General features: G+C 41.9%; 3 protein-coding genes across 4 annotated transcripts in view; 1 reads left to right on the forward strand and 2 right to left on the reverse strand.

Annotated features, from left to right (window-relative positions):
• The window catches only part of LOC111871804 (probable glutamate receptor), a 276,486-nt gene extending 265,820 nt beyond the window's left edge, over window positions 1-10,666 (reverse strand). For both annotated transcript variants that reach the window (XM_033754437.1, XM_023865167.2), the window contains exon 1: window positions 10,347-10,666. The gene's annotated coding sequence lies outside the window, so the exon portion shown is untranslated. The remainder of the gene's footprint in view (window positions 1-10,346) is intronic.
• LOC111871814 (neuropeptide CCHamide-2 receptor) overlaps window positions 1-18,761 on the reverse strand; it is a 166,955-nt gene that overhangs the window by 88,141 nt on the left and 60,053 nt on the right. The window lies entirely within an intron of this gene.
• LOC111871835 (neuroligin-4, X-linked) overlaps window positions 10,660-18,761 on the forward strand; it is a 756,550-nt gene continuing 748,448 nt past the window's right edge. The window contains exon 1 of the mRNA XM_033754434.1: window positions 10,660-11,004. The gene's annotated coding sequence lies outside the window, so the exon portion shown is untranslated. The remainder of the gene's footprint in view (window positions 11,005-18,761) is intronic.

Consider the following 18,761-nt stretch of genomic DNA (forward strand, 5'->3'; position numbering starts at 1 on the left):
CACCTTTTGCAAGTGACGTAATAGGGACGCGTTGCACTACAATATGAATCCTCACTGGTATTTTAATTATCTTTATCGTATATATTATATACACTTCCTGATGATGGTCCCATGAGGAACGAAATATTTAGCAGTAAAAAATAAAATTCACTCTATGGATATTAATTTTAATTTTGATACCATTTTTCTTGTTTTGTTGATGGATACGTTACCTAATCATATAGTAATGACACACAAACTGGATGCACACTATATAAATAGTTGCGCATTTTATCTTAGTGTGTCTAAGTCAAAAAGAAGAAATTACTACCATCAGAGTATATTGGGAAGATAATCATAACAAACAAATAAAACAGACTCCATGGCCTTTTAGTCCGCAAGCGAACTATACCAACTGAGCGACCCCCGCCTTTCAGGGAAGTTAGTGCCAACTTTAGCGGATAGAGGGTGTCGCGTGGTCAGCGCAACGAATCCCCACGGCCGTTAATCTCGGGTTTCTAGGAAACTTAAATAATTAACTTGCCAGGTTGTGCTCAGGATTCAGATGATCAGAAATAGAGTCCAGTACCGCGTTCTTGTGAAGACAATAATGACATTTAGGGTTCCAGAAGAGATTGAGAATTTCTTCAAGGTCGTCAAGGATGTCCAAGGAGAGCCTTCCCTCATAAAATTGATCAATTAGGTCCTCGGTCCTCCATCTCTTGTGTTTACTACAGCAGAGCAACAGTCAGTAGAAAGAGACTGAGATAATTTCATTCATTTGAATCTTCTCTTTATACATATAAAAGGTACAGTACAATTCAGTTAGGAAGAAATACCAATTTATTGGAATTTTGAATATACAAGAAATCTGTTATTAATTGAAATGTGTGTGAGTGAAGTATCTAGTAGGGTCATTACGTGAATAAATGTTCGGCCACACAGAGCGCTATGTTCGCTATACGAACAGAAAAGTATCTCCCTTTATTGCCAATGTGACTGGCCACACAGAATTCCGTACGCTACGTACGCTCTGTTCCCTATGTTAGCTGCGTCGCAGTACGTAACGAACATAGTGTAGCGCTCTGTGTGACCGAACCTTAAGTAAACGTTTGTATCATGATCTTCCAGTTCATAATGAAACTTAAACAATGGTTTATTTCTATACCTCTACTGCTTTGAAGTTTTGCCTTCTGCACGGGAATCATGAAGGACCAGATCTGAATGGCCTGCCTCAAGTTCCTTTTTGTGCCGAAGATTTTGATTTGTCTGAGTAAATACAAACAGCACAAAGAAAGAAACAAGAGCTTTCCTGCCAACCGGTTAGCAGTACGTACTGGCGGATGTATGGACATGGCAGGAAACCAAAATCAGTAACAAATTCATAATGTTCGAATATATTTTGATGACGTCCCTGTACTTAAGTAAGCACTACGTCACGAAGACGTATGCAGGAGTGGAGGGGCTGCTCTGAGCATTCTTAACCTCGGCAGCAGTCGCAGGAGGGCGGTCAGCTTCCTGCTCCTGCCGCCCGCTCTACGCCTGAGATCGAGAGTCCCCGTTACCAATTCGATAGGAGGTCTTGGAGGGCCCAGATTCGCACTGATCGCTGTGGAGAAGGGAAACATCTTTCGGAATTTCGAGAATCGAAACCCGACTTTTCGGTCGTCCAGCCCGCAGTCTAGTCTGTATATTGACTGGCTATTCCGGCTCCCATTCATAATGCAACCCGAGAATCTCTCCCTCCCGGTCATCAAATCACACTTTTTGTAGCAGAGTCACTTTCCAAAGTTGTACGCGTATTTATTGTTTCCCCATCCATATCCCTATGTCCAGCCGATCATAAATTTTTGTATTTCGCTAGCCTAATAATATTAGGGGGGGAGGCACACCGTAGCGTACTTGAGGCACTACACTACAAGCCGGAAAGTCGTGGGTTTTATTCCCGATTAGGTCGTTAGATTTTTTAATTGATCTAATCCTTCCAGAAGCATTATAGCCCTGGGGTCGGCTCAAACTCTAACAGAAATGAGTACCAAGAATCTTCTTGGCGGTAAAGGACGGCCAACAACCTCACCGCCATATCTGTGAGGCGATTGTCTAGAAAATGTGGAAGCCTCGACGTCTCACAAACTTATGGACCTCCACGGCCTGTTACAGGAATATGTTTACCTGTTTTAATAATACCAGGTGACACATAAACAACAACTATTTTGAATTAATTCCATAATAATAATAATTAATTGATCAAAATGCTGTTCGGCTGGATGCAGACCTAAATTTGAATTTCTGGTGGTCCCACAGGCTATTCCTCGTAACAAAATTAGAGAGCAACAAAAAAATAACGAAACCATCCAGTAACACCGTTCAAAATGGTAGGTTCTTAATTAACTTGGTCGGGACACCGGCTAAACTGGCAGGTTTTCTTGGACCCTCCAGTCAAATTCTGGAATAGTATCACGATGAAGTGTTGACCGCTTCCTTTAAACTCCTTTTCAGTTCCTTCTACATCAGTCGCCAGACGCTACATAGTCATGATACCGAAAGTGTCGTTAAACCACCTACTACCTTCCCTCGGACAGGTAGTTCAGTGGCCTACAGTATTCATGTTTGAGGGTCCCTGCACTCGAACTAGGTATCACTTGAGATTATTATCAGAAGTTTCGGCTAAGTACCATAAGAGTACGTTAAAGTAAACCACGACCACTTCGAATGGAACGCTCTCAATCAATTTGGAATAATCACAATACGCTAAAACGTTCCGTTACCCTTAATCTCAGAATTTGGAATATAACCGAATAAACAAACGGCGCACATTTTCAACATATCTATTTACCTGAAACATAAATTTCACGAATGAGCTTTAGTTTCTGCACCGAGGCGTCTGTCTAAGCGATGCGTAGCGTCGCTCAGGCGGAGCAGAAAGCGAGCGTCCCCTATCACCATAAACAATATATTCCAGAAGTCACGGTGCGTCTTCCAGCGAATGCTCTTCTCGCATGAATAAATATTTAGGCTCCCCTGACTCAGACGCTGAATGAAAACAGAACAGTACTGGAGCCACACTCACATGACGGCACGAGAACTGAAAGAGAGGTACCGAATTTGTAACTTGTTTTAAAGGGATCAGAACTTTCCGGTTCGTAGCCACACCTGAGCATTACTTGTTAAAATTAACCCCTTGAAACTGCGGCAAGTTCCAAACGGTATGCACAACAAACTACATCAAAATGAAACTGCTTGCGCATGATATAATGTAGACTCGTAATGAACTACATAAACCACTAATGGTCTTGTGGGAACTGCCCACATTCAAGCAAGTGTAAATACGCAAGCGTCATTGCTTAGCAACAAACGAGTAAACAACGGTTGCTAGGCAAAAGCGAGTAAACAGCGGTTGCTAGGGAACTTGTAAACACGGTGTCTGGCAACACGTAACCGTTTTCTATATGTCCGACTCCAGGCTACATAAGAAGATACATTGAGTTACAGTGACAGTCTAGTTCTACCGTTCTACAATTCTAGTTCAGTGTTCAAGCAGTTCACTATTGTTATCCGTCTGTGTATACTGTGCAGCTGCAATAAATCCTATAGGACAGTTCAACTAGTGGATGTCTCTTCATACATACGACATACTACACTGGTGACCCAGACGTGATGTGGTTGCGCGTATGCGAGTCAATGCAGCTTGCTCTTAGTTAGAAGAGAGAGGAACGGAGGTGTCGGTGTCAGTTTCAGCGTTCAAAACATCTGCAGGAACACCATCGAATTTACTCAGTTTTGAAAATTCTACCTTTTCATCTCGTGTGCCTGTTTGGTCATCCCTTGAATTCTTGTACTTTTTTGGCGTTATGTCATCCTTACTCGCATGGGATTTCAGCTTATGTTTCTGAAGGCCGAAATGTTTAAGACTGGGCAAGGTTGAACTCTCGGAGATTTCCAGACCAGCATCACCAGTTCTTTCCGGCACTTTGTCAGTCGGCTTCAGTTCTGTTCCAGAACAACCGAATTCTGAATTTTCTGGCGTTCCATGTACCGACTTGGCTTGGTCAGTCTCTTCCTTAGGCGAAAGGTACCGACTTGTTGCTTGGAATAAGAAGTTGCCTTTCTTAAAGAAGAGACACGTAAAACAAGTGGAGGTTGAATCGACTGAGAAATCCAGACCAGGATCAAAACTGTTTGTTGTAGGAAGTTCTGCATTTGTCTTAAGTTTCTTTGTAACAGAACTGTATTGTGACGTTTCTACCCCTCCATCTGGTGTATCTGTTTGGATGTCCCGGAAACGCTTTCTCTTTTTAGGCGGAATATTATTGCTACTCGCATGGTACGTGAACTGGTGGTCCTCCTGGCGGCACAGACGTGCAAGATGTGGAAACTTGGAATCCACTGAGGATTCCTCATTACCATTATCAGAGCCGCTACTTGGCAATTTGGATCTCGGCTTACGCACTTTCTCAGAGCGACCGTCTTGTGAAATTATTAACTCTTCAGCTACACTGTCTACCTGGATATTCCAGTTATCATTCCATCCTTCAGGTTGATGGTCCCTATTAGGAGCATGGAATGTGAATTCTTGTTTCCAAAGGCATAGACGTTTGAAATGGGGCACTGTTGAATTGTCGAAGGATTCTGGTATAGCGTCTCCAGATTTTCTCTTCAGCATTTTGCCATTGGGCTTGTGTTCTCTATGGGAACAATTTAACTGTAAAGGTTCTAGCCCTCCAACTTGTGAGTCCGTTTGGTCAGCCCTCAAGTGTGACAACGCAAGCGTCATTGCTTAGCAACAACGAGTAAGCAACGGTTGCTAGGCAAAAGCGAGTAAACAGCGGTTGCTAGGGAACTTGTAAACACGGTGTCTGGCAACAGCAGTACCTATTACGTAACCGTTTTCTATATGTCCGACTCAAGGCTACATAAGAAGATACACTGAGTTACAGTGACAGTCTAGTTCTACCGTTCTACAATTCTAGTTCAGTGTTCAAGCAGTTCAAGAGAGGAGGAAAGAGAAGGAAGAGAGGGAGGAAGAAAGGAAGGCTGAGAAAGAAGAAATGCTGAAAGAGATTAGGGCTAACCAAGTAAAAGCAGATGCCAATCGAAAAAAAAAGACAGAGAAGATTTCCTGACAAAATTAGACGTCAACCAAAAACAAATCGACGACATGCTGACAAAATTAGACGCCGACTTCAATGCCTGGCAGGAAGAGACGACAGCCTGCCAGGATGCAACAGAGAAAAATCCAAGAGGAAAAGCGGTTGTAGTTAACTGACAGTCGATTCCTAACGAAGACAACGAGACGTTGGCCTGCCGAGCAAGAACGGCACAACAAGAAGAGGTCCCCAAAATAATACCGGTCGGAGAGACGATGGCCTGCCAAGAGATGGAGGCACGTCTAGAAGAAGAAGAGCCAGCCTCAGTGGACATGAGACCTGAAGCGGCAGAACTACGAGAGGTACCCGTACAAGACGCCGAAGTAATGCCGGTCGGAGAACCGAAGAAGAAAAGGCGCAGGGACCGTCATCGACGAAATATGAAGAATTCGACACGGGAAAGTTGTGGACCCCAGAATAAATTGGCCGTCGTCAGCAGGAAGGTGTCCCGCCATGCGAGAGTGGCATGGCGCAAGAGGAACATCTTCAGGAAATCTTGGACCCGAGGAGATCATGCGTCCCGGATAAAGTTGGCTGCCATCTGCAGGAAGACATCCCGTCGCGCGACCGTGGAACGACGTTGGAGAAATGACTTCAAGAAGGAAACTCCCCAGGGAACCTTCGGATGCCGGAGAAAGGACTTGGCGCCACGGTCTCGAACCAGCCAGCGGCTGGAAGTCCAGGAGGAACAACGACGTCAGCGAGTGCAAACAACGCATCAAGAGCTGTTACGTCGATGTAAGAAACTTCCGACGGAAGACTTGATCAAGGATTGGACCTTGTGGAGGGGACGACGCCCTCCAAAACGGAAAAAGAGACTTCAAGCAGAGGAGGAACCGATAATGTAGAAGAACCGACCCCCCCCCAAAGAGAATGAATGTGCCATGGGAGAAAGCGATGGACGAATGGGATACAACTGGATCTTCTGGCGAGCTGAAAGGAAACCGCTCGAGATGAGTTGATCTTAAGAAGGGAGCCGTTGTAACGGCCGGAGAACAGATGCTGCAAGAACAGCCTCCGAAGCAAAAGAACGGGGATGCACCGTTAGGCTATTCGGGACGAACAGCCTTAAGGAGGGAGCAGTGTGACATGTTGCGCAACGGAGAACCCCCCACCAGCAGTGACACGGCGGGTGAGTCAGCGCTCCCCCACCCCCCTTCTCACGGTAACGTAGCGCGCAACGCTCGGTGACGTAACAGGATGACGGCACTCATTACGCAACAGGCAAGCACTGCGGCTATATAAGGGAACTGCACAGCGGCTGCGAGTTAGTTGAAAGGTGGCCATCGCCGAGTTCAGTAGTAGTCGAGCCAGTGTGTGATCAACATTTCTCAAGGCAGCTACCTACGAGTTAGTTCCGAGAGAGTTCCGAGTTAGCCAGCAACCAGTCAGTTGCATTCTGGCATTTGGAGTGTAGTATTTGTGATACTGCAGATAGCAGTAATTGTGAATCTGTAATTTGGGTGATTGTAAGTGCGAATGCGAAATAAAATTCGCTATATCAAATACGGCGTGAAGTTATTTGTCGCGTTATACACCCAATACGTGACCCCTGAGTTACCGAGCTGTCACCGGCCTCAGCAACCACCTTCTCCCAGGAACAGCTCACAATGACTGCACCTCAGCAGTTCTCGGTCACTCATCAACTAACTCAACTCAACTCAACTTAACTCAACACCTTCAGAGTTGTCCTGCTTATAATATCTCGGTATGGACAGCACAAAAATGCCGTTCCTCTGTTGTTGTTAACGAGCCGTTGCTTAGTAACAGCCGTTGTTTAGTGGTTTCATTTGTTGTAATTGCCTAGCAACTGGCCTACATGCCATAATGTATTCTTCACAATACCATTTTAAGTATGCTCAGTGAATAGCTCCAAGATTCCTACACACAAGCTGCCAATGTACTTTGATTATACTTTAAACCGTACATTATAATTCTTTCCTGTACTCTGCTTCATATATGGTACTTAAAAAATGTTTTCTATATCAACCGTGAAGAAATAAACAAAACTTTCATTATAATCCTGCTTTTAATTATTAGAAATATCTGACGTATTTTTTTAAGTTCAGCGAAAATTTGACCTGAAGATGGTAGCTCATGAAAGGAAACCCGTGCAGCGGAAAAGACTAATTTAATGAACAGTATGAATACATTTACTAGCATCGCGACATAAAGACAAAAGTTCCCGTCCTTCGCTCGGGAAATTGTTGCTTTCTTTGCACGCATCAAAATGCAGCTATCATCCTACTTCTCACCAGGAATCACATCTGCACAGCTGATATAACATCATAAAACAAAACATTAACCAACCAAGAGCAGTGTCTTATAATTTTAGATATTAAACTTGTAATGCTGCCTAGCGGGTCTTTGTTACTCCCTTTTCTCACGAAATGCACCATATTCTTGGCAAAAAGGAGAGGTTATCTAATAAACAAGCTTAACAGAAGAAATGTTATGAGTTAATGTGATAAGACTAGCATCCTTTGTTGAGCTTATAACTGTAGTAATCAGATTCTTAATTAGCTAATTAAATGCAGAAATCTTACAGTATCCAAGTACATATTCAGAAACCAACAATGCGCGCGTTGTATAAGTTTGGTTGGATAAAATAAAACATTAAGTTCAACGCTAAATTTGTTTTTGAGTTTAAAGAATCAGTACTTGGTTCTTTCATTTTACAGGTCTGTGTATTGACGCTATCTAAGCTCTGTGATCACAGGTTCAAATTCTCTTAAGATAAACGATACAAATCGAACAGATTCATAACCTGAAAAGATAGTTGAAAGAAGGTTGAATATTAATTTGTCCTCTGCTCATAATTCTGTAGTAGAATGGTGCACTTAAAGGTTCCAAGGGATCATGTATATTTAAGTGACTTTGTAACGCCAGGAGATAGATTTGCGTAATTTTGTTATGACTTCAGTTAATATTACTTTCAATAAAAATTATTTGTCAGTCAGTAAAATTCATTTTTATAAAATTAATTAATTTCATATCAACCGCATAATTATAAGAGATCTGACCCAGTGTGAAAGGTTAGAACCCTGCGTTAAATGTTAAGACCTTTCCAACTTTGGAACAATACTGACAAAATGTGTTCACAGATAGAAGGAAAGAAATACCGTCAGGTATCAGAGTTCTAATAAGCTCCATTCTGAATTTTCATATTCTCTTAACACAATCCTGAAGCCGTGGAAGTGAAGAAATAGGCCACTACGCCAAAGAAATGAAGCAGATTCTTTCTTTGGAAGCTTATAGTCGCTCACTTGATTAGGAAAAGTCAACTTCCAGATAATGGAGGGTTTATAGTACTTCAGTAATTACTCACGAATTATGAGTATTTTACGGAAACTGAAATATAATTTTTGTTTTTACAAGGGTCTCCTACTACTCCTTATCTTGAGTTACTTAAATACAGGGCCGCGACATAGCTCAAGCGGTTAGTCGCTGGCTTCCCACCGCGGCGGCCCAGGTTCGATCCCGGGTCTGATCAAGTGGGATTTGTGGTGGGCAAAGTGGCGCTGGGGTAGGTTTTCTCTGAGTACTTCGGTTTCCCCTGCCAATCTTCATTCCACCAACTGCTCCACAATCACCCTCACCTATCATCTGGGGCTCGTACAATAGGCCAGAAGTGGCCGGCAGTACAAGGAACTTAGTCCCACTCCACTAGCAATAAAATAAAATACTTAAATACAGCCACACTCACATATAGCTTCTTTAAAGTCTAGTACAATATCACTCAATCTACAATCTATTCCTCTGTTTCCCAGCATTCCTGTTTACTTCGTGTCTCTTGCCTATATCTCTTCTTTCTAAACCTGCTACATGTCCAGCATATCTCATCCCTTTCATTCTTTTATGCAATGGAGGTTTACATATAAGGAGGAAGTGAGACGATAAGATACATGTAGTGTACACACAGAAGAACAATACAGGTATTGCTCTTCAATAACATTCTTGGAGTGTTTAATTCTACAAGTGTAAGGTGAGTGGGAAATATTGCAAATGAATGCTTGAATAATGCTTACACAATTCGGATTGGAAAACCTAAAAAGAAGAGAGGATTTTGGTGACCCAGACATAAATGGGAACGTGACGTAAAAATAGATCTTCAGGAAATGGCATCTAATTATCTATCTATCTATGGTTTTACGGCCCTTTGTTGGATCTCTGCCGCTGTTTCAGTTTCTTAATGCTATACAGAGTTGGTAGCACTCCTTGGACGGAAGATCAGCCGGTCGCAAGGCCACTACCCAGACACAGAAAAACACAAAATAAATTCACACAGACTTCCATGCCTTGAGTGTGATTCGAACCCACGATCCCATTATTCGAGCGAGCGAAGACAGTTCATGCCGTAGACAGCACGGCCACTGTGACGGGCATGCATCTGAATATCTGGGATGGTTTAATCTGGCTCAGAGTAAGGTTCGGCAATAATAATTTTAAACATGATATTAAAGCTTAATGGGATTTCTTGATTATATAAATGACAATTAACTTCTTAAGAATGACACTGCTACGCGGAATTAGTAACTAACGGTGTTAAAAAAGCATAGTTTCAGTCACTGTCACTAATCCGTCTTTAGTTCATTGATATACAGAATAACCAAATCTCTCATTGTTCGAATCGACAAGGGATACACTTCTAACTTGTTAGTCGAGTTTTTTTAATTCTCTTAGTGGGTGGTGGAGTCAAACTGGGTCAATTCGGCACGGCGGTCACTGATTGGCCTATTGTAGTCTACCCCGGGTGATTATGATGTTTGAGAATTTGGTGGAATGAAGATTGGCAGAAGAAACCGAAGTACTCGGAGAAAACCCGCCCCAGCATCACTTTGTCCACCACAAATCCCACTTTACCAGACGCGGGATCAAACCCGGCCTGCCGCGGTTGGAAGCCAGTGACTAACCGCTTGAGTTATGGCGCTGTCTAACTTATAACTTAGTTTCTGAATCCTAAAGTGGATTTTGGCGAAGAGTGAGTGAACGGAACTTGGCTCAGCATAGAGGTAACCAACATCGCTAGTAGGTAAAATGGGGAAAGTACTACCCACATTCAGTGCTCAGAGAGTATATCCTCGTATACCCATTGCATTCCTGTATTATACAGACCTATTCCAGAAAATAAATATTACCCTTTGGTTACTGCTGCAGGAGGCCTTACATAGCCAACACAGAGTGAAATAACTATTCCAAATTTATACTTAAAAAACTTACCTTCAATCCTGGCTCCAATATCACGTCTAGAAGTTAATAAATTTCATCCAGTGACAAGCCTGCAACTCACATGGATCCTGTGTATAGGTTAAAATCACTCCACGCAACTTTATACACTTCGAAACTTATATATGACTACTACAGAAAGAATTCGCTGCACACAGAAATGCTACGTACGATTAACTTGTTATGAAGCACTTACTTTAACGAAAATATATGTATTTGCTGACGAAACTTATAAAAAGAACACAAACCCACAGCCGGCCTGCCGAACACGAGAAAAGGCGCGATACTCCACTGTTACATTCCCCAGCGTTGAATTGTGGGTAATCAGAGAAAGAGGGGGAATGTGTTTGCTTGCTTGATTTGTCATACTGAGACAGTGATACGCGAAGTTATGACGAGCACACTGTCTCCCCTTATGCTACAGCATGAGAGAAGCGTTTGTCTCGTTGTAGCAGATGACCTTCAGAAAAAGTTATGCTGGCAATGCTGCAGCCACCTTTACGATGTGAACAGAATATGGTTGTCCATGGCACGCGGAAAATCACATTCTGCAGTTTTTACTACATGTGACTGGAGAAGCTCCTAGACCTGCATCTCATCTCACTAGCCACATCAACCTCTACCAATCTGGCCTCATCAGAGAATTAAACAAGTAAGCTTAAATTTTTAAATCTGTTTCACAAATTCCTTTATTATTATTTTCAAATATATATCCGAGAGATAGGCATAACCAGTCCGAGCCTAGGCCCGTTACTGCATCTTTTCGTGGCTTTCCTCCGAATGAAGTGTTAGGACCTTCCAACAGATCAAAATGGCTTCCTCCATTCCATTCCATTTGTCGCTATAAAGCTTGTACGGCTGAAATAGCTTTTTCAACCTAAGACTCAATGACGTAATATTTCCTTCATCTGAGGTCTCTATAAAGAATATTTTGCACATATTTCTTGTTTCTCCACGTGTATGCTACATCCATTATTTAATCAAGTTAAGAATATCGTATGTATAAGTTAAGAAGCTTGTAAAATATAGACTTACACCAAACTCCTCTTGTTTGGTCTGGCGTTTCGCATCGAGGGGGCGGCTTCCATCTTCCTGACTGTGAAATTTATCAGCTTGGTCACCTCTGATGATGTGTCTTTTCGAAATAAGATTCATACAAGTTACAGGAAAATTTATTTCAGAGCTTAATACGTAGTAATGAATCCAGCTTCAAAACATTAAACACTTATTGCAACAAGTTAAGGAATTAGAATTTCTATTTAGTCCAACGGTCTTGGTTTCAAATCTCGGCCAGGAGACCGATTTTCCTGACTGAAAACTTTCATGCTTTCTTCAGTCACTCCTGACAAATGCAGAACTAGCAGAATGAATTTGGCTTAACCCCTTCCTTTCACATTCTTACAAATAATTATTAACTATGCATCGTATGCCGGTCACGGTAGCCGAGAGGTCTAAGGCATGCACTGTCTTCGCTCGCTCGGAAGCCGGGACCGTGGGTAGGGATCTGCTTCATGTGAGGTACGAACTGAATTCTTATATATTGCCGGTCACGGTAGTCGGGCGGTCTAACGCATGACCTGTCTTCGCTCGCTCGGAAGCTGGGATCGTAGGTTCGATTCCCACATAAGGTATGAATGTTTGGTATGTGTATGCGTTTATTTATTATTGTGTTTACGTAGAGGCCTAGCGACGAGCTGCTCACCGATCCAAGGAGTCCTGCCGTCTGTAGAAAAATTATCAGTTAAACTGCGAAATCAGCCTAATGCTCCAATGTTGGAGCGAAGAGGAAGGGGAAAAAATTCATCGTGTCATACGACACTGTATAAGTCAGAAATTGGAAGTTTCGTTAAACACAGACTAAATACAAAGTAAATGAACTTAACTACAAAACGTCACACAAAAAGTAATCCAAAAAATTACCCTTAAAATAGAAAGTCTTAACCAAAACTTGCCATAACCGTATTCATTATATATATATATGATGATCATGATCACAGCACAGGTTATATATATATATATAACCTGTGCTGTGATCATGTAGCATAACTTTTTGCATGTAAAAATTGTCTGGTAAAGGTTCTTTTTTTTTCTTGGCACTACAGCCCCAATGGGCCTAGGCCTACCTCCATGAACTTCTCCGTTCACTTCGGTTTTTCTAGATCATACACATTCGGTAGGACTCCTTTGGAGGGTGATCAACTCGTCGCAAGGCCTCTACCTGTACACAAACACAGAAAAACACACACACACATACAAACTAAACATTCATGCCCTGAGTGGGATTCGAACCCACGATTCCGGCTTCCGATCGATTGAAGACAGTACATGTCTTAGACCGCTCAGCTACCGTGACCGGCCTGGTAAAGGTTACTGTTATTAATTTACAATTTAAAGCAAATCATAAGAGAGATGTGATTACCCTAATTCACAGCAGCCCACTAAATTGAGGATGCTCACAGGACATTTTTCCACATGTCACTCACTCCCTCATGCAGCTGAGTCTTTCCTGAGAATCTCTCAATTTGCAGCTACTCAAGTATTTCCCAACATTTTATGGAACCCGAAGGTCCATTACTGTGTTCACAAGAGCCCTCCACCTATCAGTATCCTGAGCCAGATCAATCCAAACCATGCCATCCTATCCTATCTCTTTAAGATCAATTTTAATATTGTCCACCCACCTACGTCTTGGTCTTCCCAGTGGTCTCCTTCCTTCCGGCTTTCCCACCAATAACATCTATGCATTTCTCTTCTTCCCAACTCCTGCTACATGCCCTGCCCATATTATCCTTTTTCCGCATGTAGCCGAAGAATATTACTTGTAGGATCTGAGGTCCTCACATCCATGGTTACGAGTTCTAGTTTATGGGGCACAAAGCCGTGCAGTCCGTTCACGCTGGTTCATTATTTAGCGTACTCTTCGACCCTGAAGCTGGAAGAAAATGTTCCTCCGAAATGTCAGATAAGTTTCAACTGAAAGACGGTGTTACATACCAGAAGGTAGAACTCCTCCAAGGAGGTTTCAGTAGGGCAAATTTTTTAGGCAGTTTGTTTCAAGAAATAGAGGCGAACTTCTAGCACAGATCCACACACGGACGTAGAAAGAGTCAGTGCGAAAACAAACTGTCTCAAGACTGGAAGACGCTTCAAAAAAACATTTTTTTTTTTTGTTTTAATATAGCTGACGGCTGCACGACAAATTACTCTTTACCGAATTTGAGAATCGTTGCTGTACAATATTTTGCTTTATTTCAGCAAAGTGTATTGATAAATGTTTAATATTTGATATTTAATTCATTGCTCTCCATGGAAATATCATGTCTTTTAATTAGTTTGAACTGCGATAGATACAAGTTTTACTTCTCGATGTAAGTTTCAACCGGAGTTTGACACGTGTTCACATATTAATCGGTATGGAACCCCTGTAAGGACAGATTATGAAGTAAATAATATTTTGAGATTGATTATTTTTTTTATGTATACTAAAATTATTGGACCGCATAGTTCGTTCAAATAGACTTACAACTGCTTTTCGACTTTTGGAATTCTTTTTTCGTTTCTTCTTTTTCAGCCATAAATCATTTTCTTATTGTTATCCTGAAATGTGCAAGGGAGCATTTCACATGTCTCTCTTTTATTTGATCATATAATGGCCTCCGTTTCTTATTTTAACATTTGATATTGGAAATGTTATTGAATTTCATTGCTTCTCTTTGTTTGCTCGGTACGTGCATGAGTGCATTTCCATCTTCTCTTTTTCTTTGACCACGCAGTGGCGTGCGCTTCCCACTTTAACTGTTGATGTTGGAAATATTGGTTAGGTATATTTTTTCTTTTAATTCACTTAGTGGGGGGTGGAGTCCCACTGGGCCCACTCGGCACGGCGGCCACTGATTGGCCTATTGTATCCTGCCACGGGTGATTATGATGATGAAGAATTTGGTGAAATGAAGATTGGCAGGGGAAACCGAAGTACTCGGAGAAAACCCTCCCAGAGCCACTTTGTCCACCACAAATCTCACTTGACCAGATCCCGGGATCGAACTCAGGCCACCGCGGCGGGAAGCCAGCGACTGCTTGAGCTATGGTGCGGCCAACTTATGTAATGTAACGTGTTTGGAATCCAGAAGTCATTTCTATGGAAACGCTGGAACAGACCGTTGCATTGGAAACAGCAATAGTGATATTATAGTTCTAACAGGAGTCTCCACGGTTACAACAGAAGGTCCAGTGCATAGCAACGGCCGCAGACATATAAGAAGGCAATACATTCGATAAGAGTCTCGCTATAAATGCCTAGAGATACAGATGTGCCGGCCGAGATATTGTGTAAGCAGTCATTGTAATACTGTAAGTGCTAACAAGTGTAAAGCGTGTGATTGTGTAGGTGTGAAGAACAATAAAGGTTCTACTGAATTTGAGACCTACGTGGACTTATTTGTTGCGTGACACACAAATCGCGTAACACTGGTGTCAGATATACTTATTTTTGGCCTACTTTCCTAAAGTAGGCTTATTCTTATTCTTCATGTCTGTGTGTTTGTTTGTCTCTCCCATCGCTGCTATGCAACCGTGTCTTCTCTTCAACAAGAGGTACCATCGCCTTTCAAAGATAGAAGGGATCACCATGGCGCCAAGCCTCTTAGGGCTCACGACAAGAGATGTTTTTCTCAACGGAACCCTTGCTATCATTGTCCTTATGTTACAGCCTCTCTGACGAGAGGATGGGTTTGTCTGTTATCAATAGGCTCCGCCTTTGTCAAGTGTAAGTATAACACATATAATATGTTATTGAAAATACTTCCTTTTGCATTATGTGAGTTCTCTGTTAGTCCAGGCCTTGGAAAGCAGGCCATGCCTATTTTACTTATCTTATGCTCCAACGGCACCTTAGTCACCTGAACGGTCATAAGTTTGACTACCGTCAAATTTAAGCCCCTTATTTTCTATGTCTGGCTTCACCTTGTTCTCTGCGGCGAACATGTTCATTCTCATGATTTTGTATCACTTCTGCTCGTTTCCTGCATAATTTTGTTATATAATCATACGGAAGGTTGAAAACCGTGTGCAAATCGCGGACGGGTGTGCACCTTGAAAATGTTGTTATAGTGCTAAGAACCTTGTTTTGCAGGCGCTGCAATTTTAAGAGGTAGGTGTCTGCCACTAATTCCCAAGCTGGGCGGGAATAAGTGATTATTAATCTAATCAGTGTCTTATGGAGGGTTAGTTTAATGTTTGCACTTGAAGGCTGGCTTTCGAATAGGAAGTGGATTCTAAGAAATGTTCTGAAGGCTTTGGCTTCAATCACCCCCTTCATTCACAGCAGGAGAATGAGTGTCGCCAAATTCAAGGTCAAAGTCAAAGTTATGTTACGATCGACGGTCAGTTGTCCATTTTTCCTTGGAATAAAACACACATCTGTGACTTAAAATATCTTTATTACTGTCAGACATTTGCAGTTTTTTGGTGTGTGGCGATCTCTGACGAGAGGACGGATCTGTCATTTACCCAGTGACAGCAGTAATACGTCTCTTGTCAGTATGTACAATTTACATTTTACATTTGATTAAATGTATATACAAGTGCATATAAAGCCTCTGTCAGTCCAGGCTCAGTACAGCAGATCGCACCATATCCTAAGTAACTCCTGCTACAACGGCAATCTAGTCACTTGAACGGTCGTTTGCTTGACCGCCGCTATGTTTAAGCATCTTATATTTCCAATGTAACACCTATAAGACAAAGAAGACGGCGATTGCTAGGCAACAACGGTAAATAATTTACTGCCATTATTATGCAATGACCTTTATATTACTATTTATGTGTAGGCATATCCAAATATTTTATGGCCTACTTTCTCTATATTGTAAAAATGAAAGTAGGCTTATGAGATCACTCTGCTCTCTACCTATGTGTATCACCCCTTTCGTTGCTAGGTAACGGTTTGGTAAACACGTTCCCGCTGCAAAGAAGACACGCAACAATAAAAGATTTGTTGAACTCGTCGTTTTCTAAGTGGTGTTTGTGGTATAAAAGGAAAGTAGACTGTTAGTTATTCCCAGAACGTCTTATTGTTTCCCTAATTTGTTTTCAATGGAGTCCAATTAATCAGATCGCTAGCATGCTAATTCAGATATATATGTATATACACAGCATCAGTAACTTCATTCAGCATGTGTCACATTTTGTATTCATATTCTTTCATTCTTTTAGGACAAGGATATCTATGTAGATGCATATTTATGATCATGTACTGCATAACGTCCGAACTCCCTTATCGCGAGGCGAAATTTTGTGCTGTGATGTCACGAGTCTGACAAATTGGGGTCTGCCGCGGGTGCAAAAAAGATTTTAGGCTTTCTCTCTAAGGACGTACACTGCAGTGGGACGTAAAATAGATCTTTCCTATTCACCCTGAAGCTCGACTAACTCGGCAACCATCGTCAGCCCCACTCTGCTCTAGTGCATTTGCACAAACATCCTGGTAGCTGTAAGGAACAGGACTTGAAGAAATAGACAAACTAAAATCAGAAAGCCTCTTAGTAAAAACGTTTAACGAAAGTGCCTAAGAGATTAATAGAACGTAGGTTATACAATTTCCAGCTACAAGAGGGAGGCACGAAATTATCATCAACATAAGGTTTTGATCTTTCGATCCGTTCCATTCCCCTGTTAGATACATTTTTCAAGCGTAACTTCGGATGTTCAATGGATCTTGTTCCTCAAGATACGATTAAAGGATCTGATCAATGCGTTGCCAGGAAACGGCTCTGTAGATACGATCCAGCAGGCAACAATAAAAGAAGCTGTGTTTTCGATCCCGTCAACGTCACGCCCAGTGCCTATAATGGACCAATGAGCTCGCAGTCTGACACGTGACGCGTGTTTTCTGTGTGTTCTGCGCCATGCAACAATAGAGGTGCTGTGTTTGCTGTGCGCGGTCCGTGCCGAGAGGATATAAGAGAACACGGGAATGCGAATTGACTTGACTTGAGTTCTGAAGTGTAAATCAAGGACAGTGTAAAAATTAATTGTATTTACGACCTGTAGGTGAATAATAAATCCTATTACCAATGCAAACACTGTCTTTAGTCGCTAATGCACATTAATAACTGTTTTGGTATGCGTTCACAGTCCATTCCTGAAAAACGATGCATCTAACGAAGCCGATTATTCTGAGTTGTATTATTTAAATTGATTGTTTTCGGTTCATTGACAATTTCTGTGTTCCTGATTCGATCTTTTAACATGTAACCCGCCATATTCCAAAACAAACAACAACAAAAAACAAACCCCGTGGCCTGTAGTCCGCAAGCGAATTAGACCACTTCTGTGGTCTAGTGGTCGGAGTACCTTGCTACCGATCCAGAGGTCCGGGATGCGATTCCCGGCTCTACCAGGTTTTCTGATAAGTACTGAGTTTGGAGTGGGGACCACTCAGTCTCTTGAGGATAACTGAGGAGCTATGTCAAGGAAATAGCGGCTCCGGCCTAGAAAACTGAGAATAACGGCCGTGAGAAGTCATTGTGCTGATCACGCGACACCCTTTATCCGCAAAATTTGGCACTAACTTCGCCGACAAGTGGCGGTCTCTCGGTCGGTATAGTTGGCTTGAGGACTAAAATCATGGAGTCGTTTTGTCGCCTTCCTTCTCTTGTTTAGTAACTAAAAGGACACGGTTAATGGGGAAGACATTTTGACAAATTTCAGCTTCATATATACTCGGTATATACGATAGAGTACTGTGATGAAGAAAAAAGAGAACTCTCTGGAGATTTTAAATAATTCACACGTTCTCAGCCTCGTGATTATGAAAAAGTGGTTTCCGGTATGCCGTCTCTCTACGTGTGCGGATGTGCGCCTAGCCAGTGTCTCAACGATTGGACGGATTTCATTCATATTGGATATTCATGAGTTTCGCGATCCTAGTCTGTAATCGGGGAACAAGAAAATTTCATCTCTAAAATACGAGCTTTCCAAAAGAGCTCCGAAATTAATAATGGAAATTTTGTTCGAAAGAGCTATAATGGTTCGTGGAGATTATATCCCTGAATAAAACTGAAGACGTGGTTTCTTTAGAAAAATATTGTACCTGCGCTAGGGGCCCAAGAGCCAATTGCAGTTTTCTCGAAATCCTTTACCAGTCATACGTGTTTGAGTGTTATTCGGTATTTAGCGATCATGAGTGGAGTACCGTAAGCTAACCGATTTAGTTTCCAAGGTAACGTAATGAAGATAAACAGAAGTTTTTGCAATATTATTTGGCCAGTTTTTTCAGATTGTTTTAAAATAGCATTTTAAACTTCATATTGAAGGAGTATGTTTCAATTTTAGGATTCTGAATTTTAAGTCTTAAGAATGAATAGTTTTACTATCAATAACGCTAATATTTAAATTATTTTGCCCTTG

Source organism: Cryptotermes secundus, unplaced genomic scaffold, assembly GCF_002891405.2.
Source record: "Cryptotermes secundus unplaced genomic scaffold, Csec_1.0 scaffold428, whole genome shotgun sequence".
Taxonomy (NCBI): domain Eukaryota; kingdom Metazoa; phylum Arthropoda; class Insecta; order Blattodea; family Kalotermitidae; genus Cryptotermes; species Cryptotermes secundus.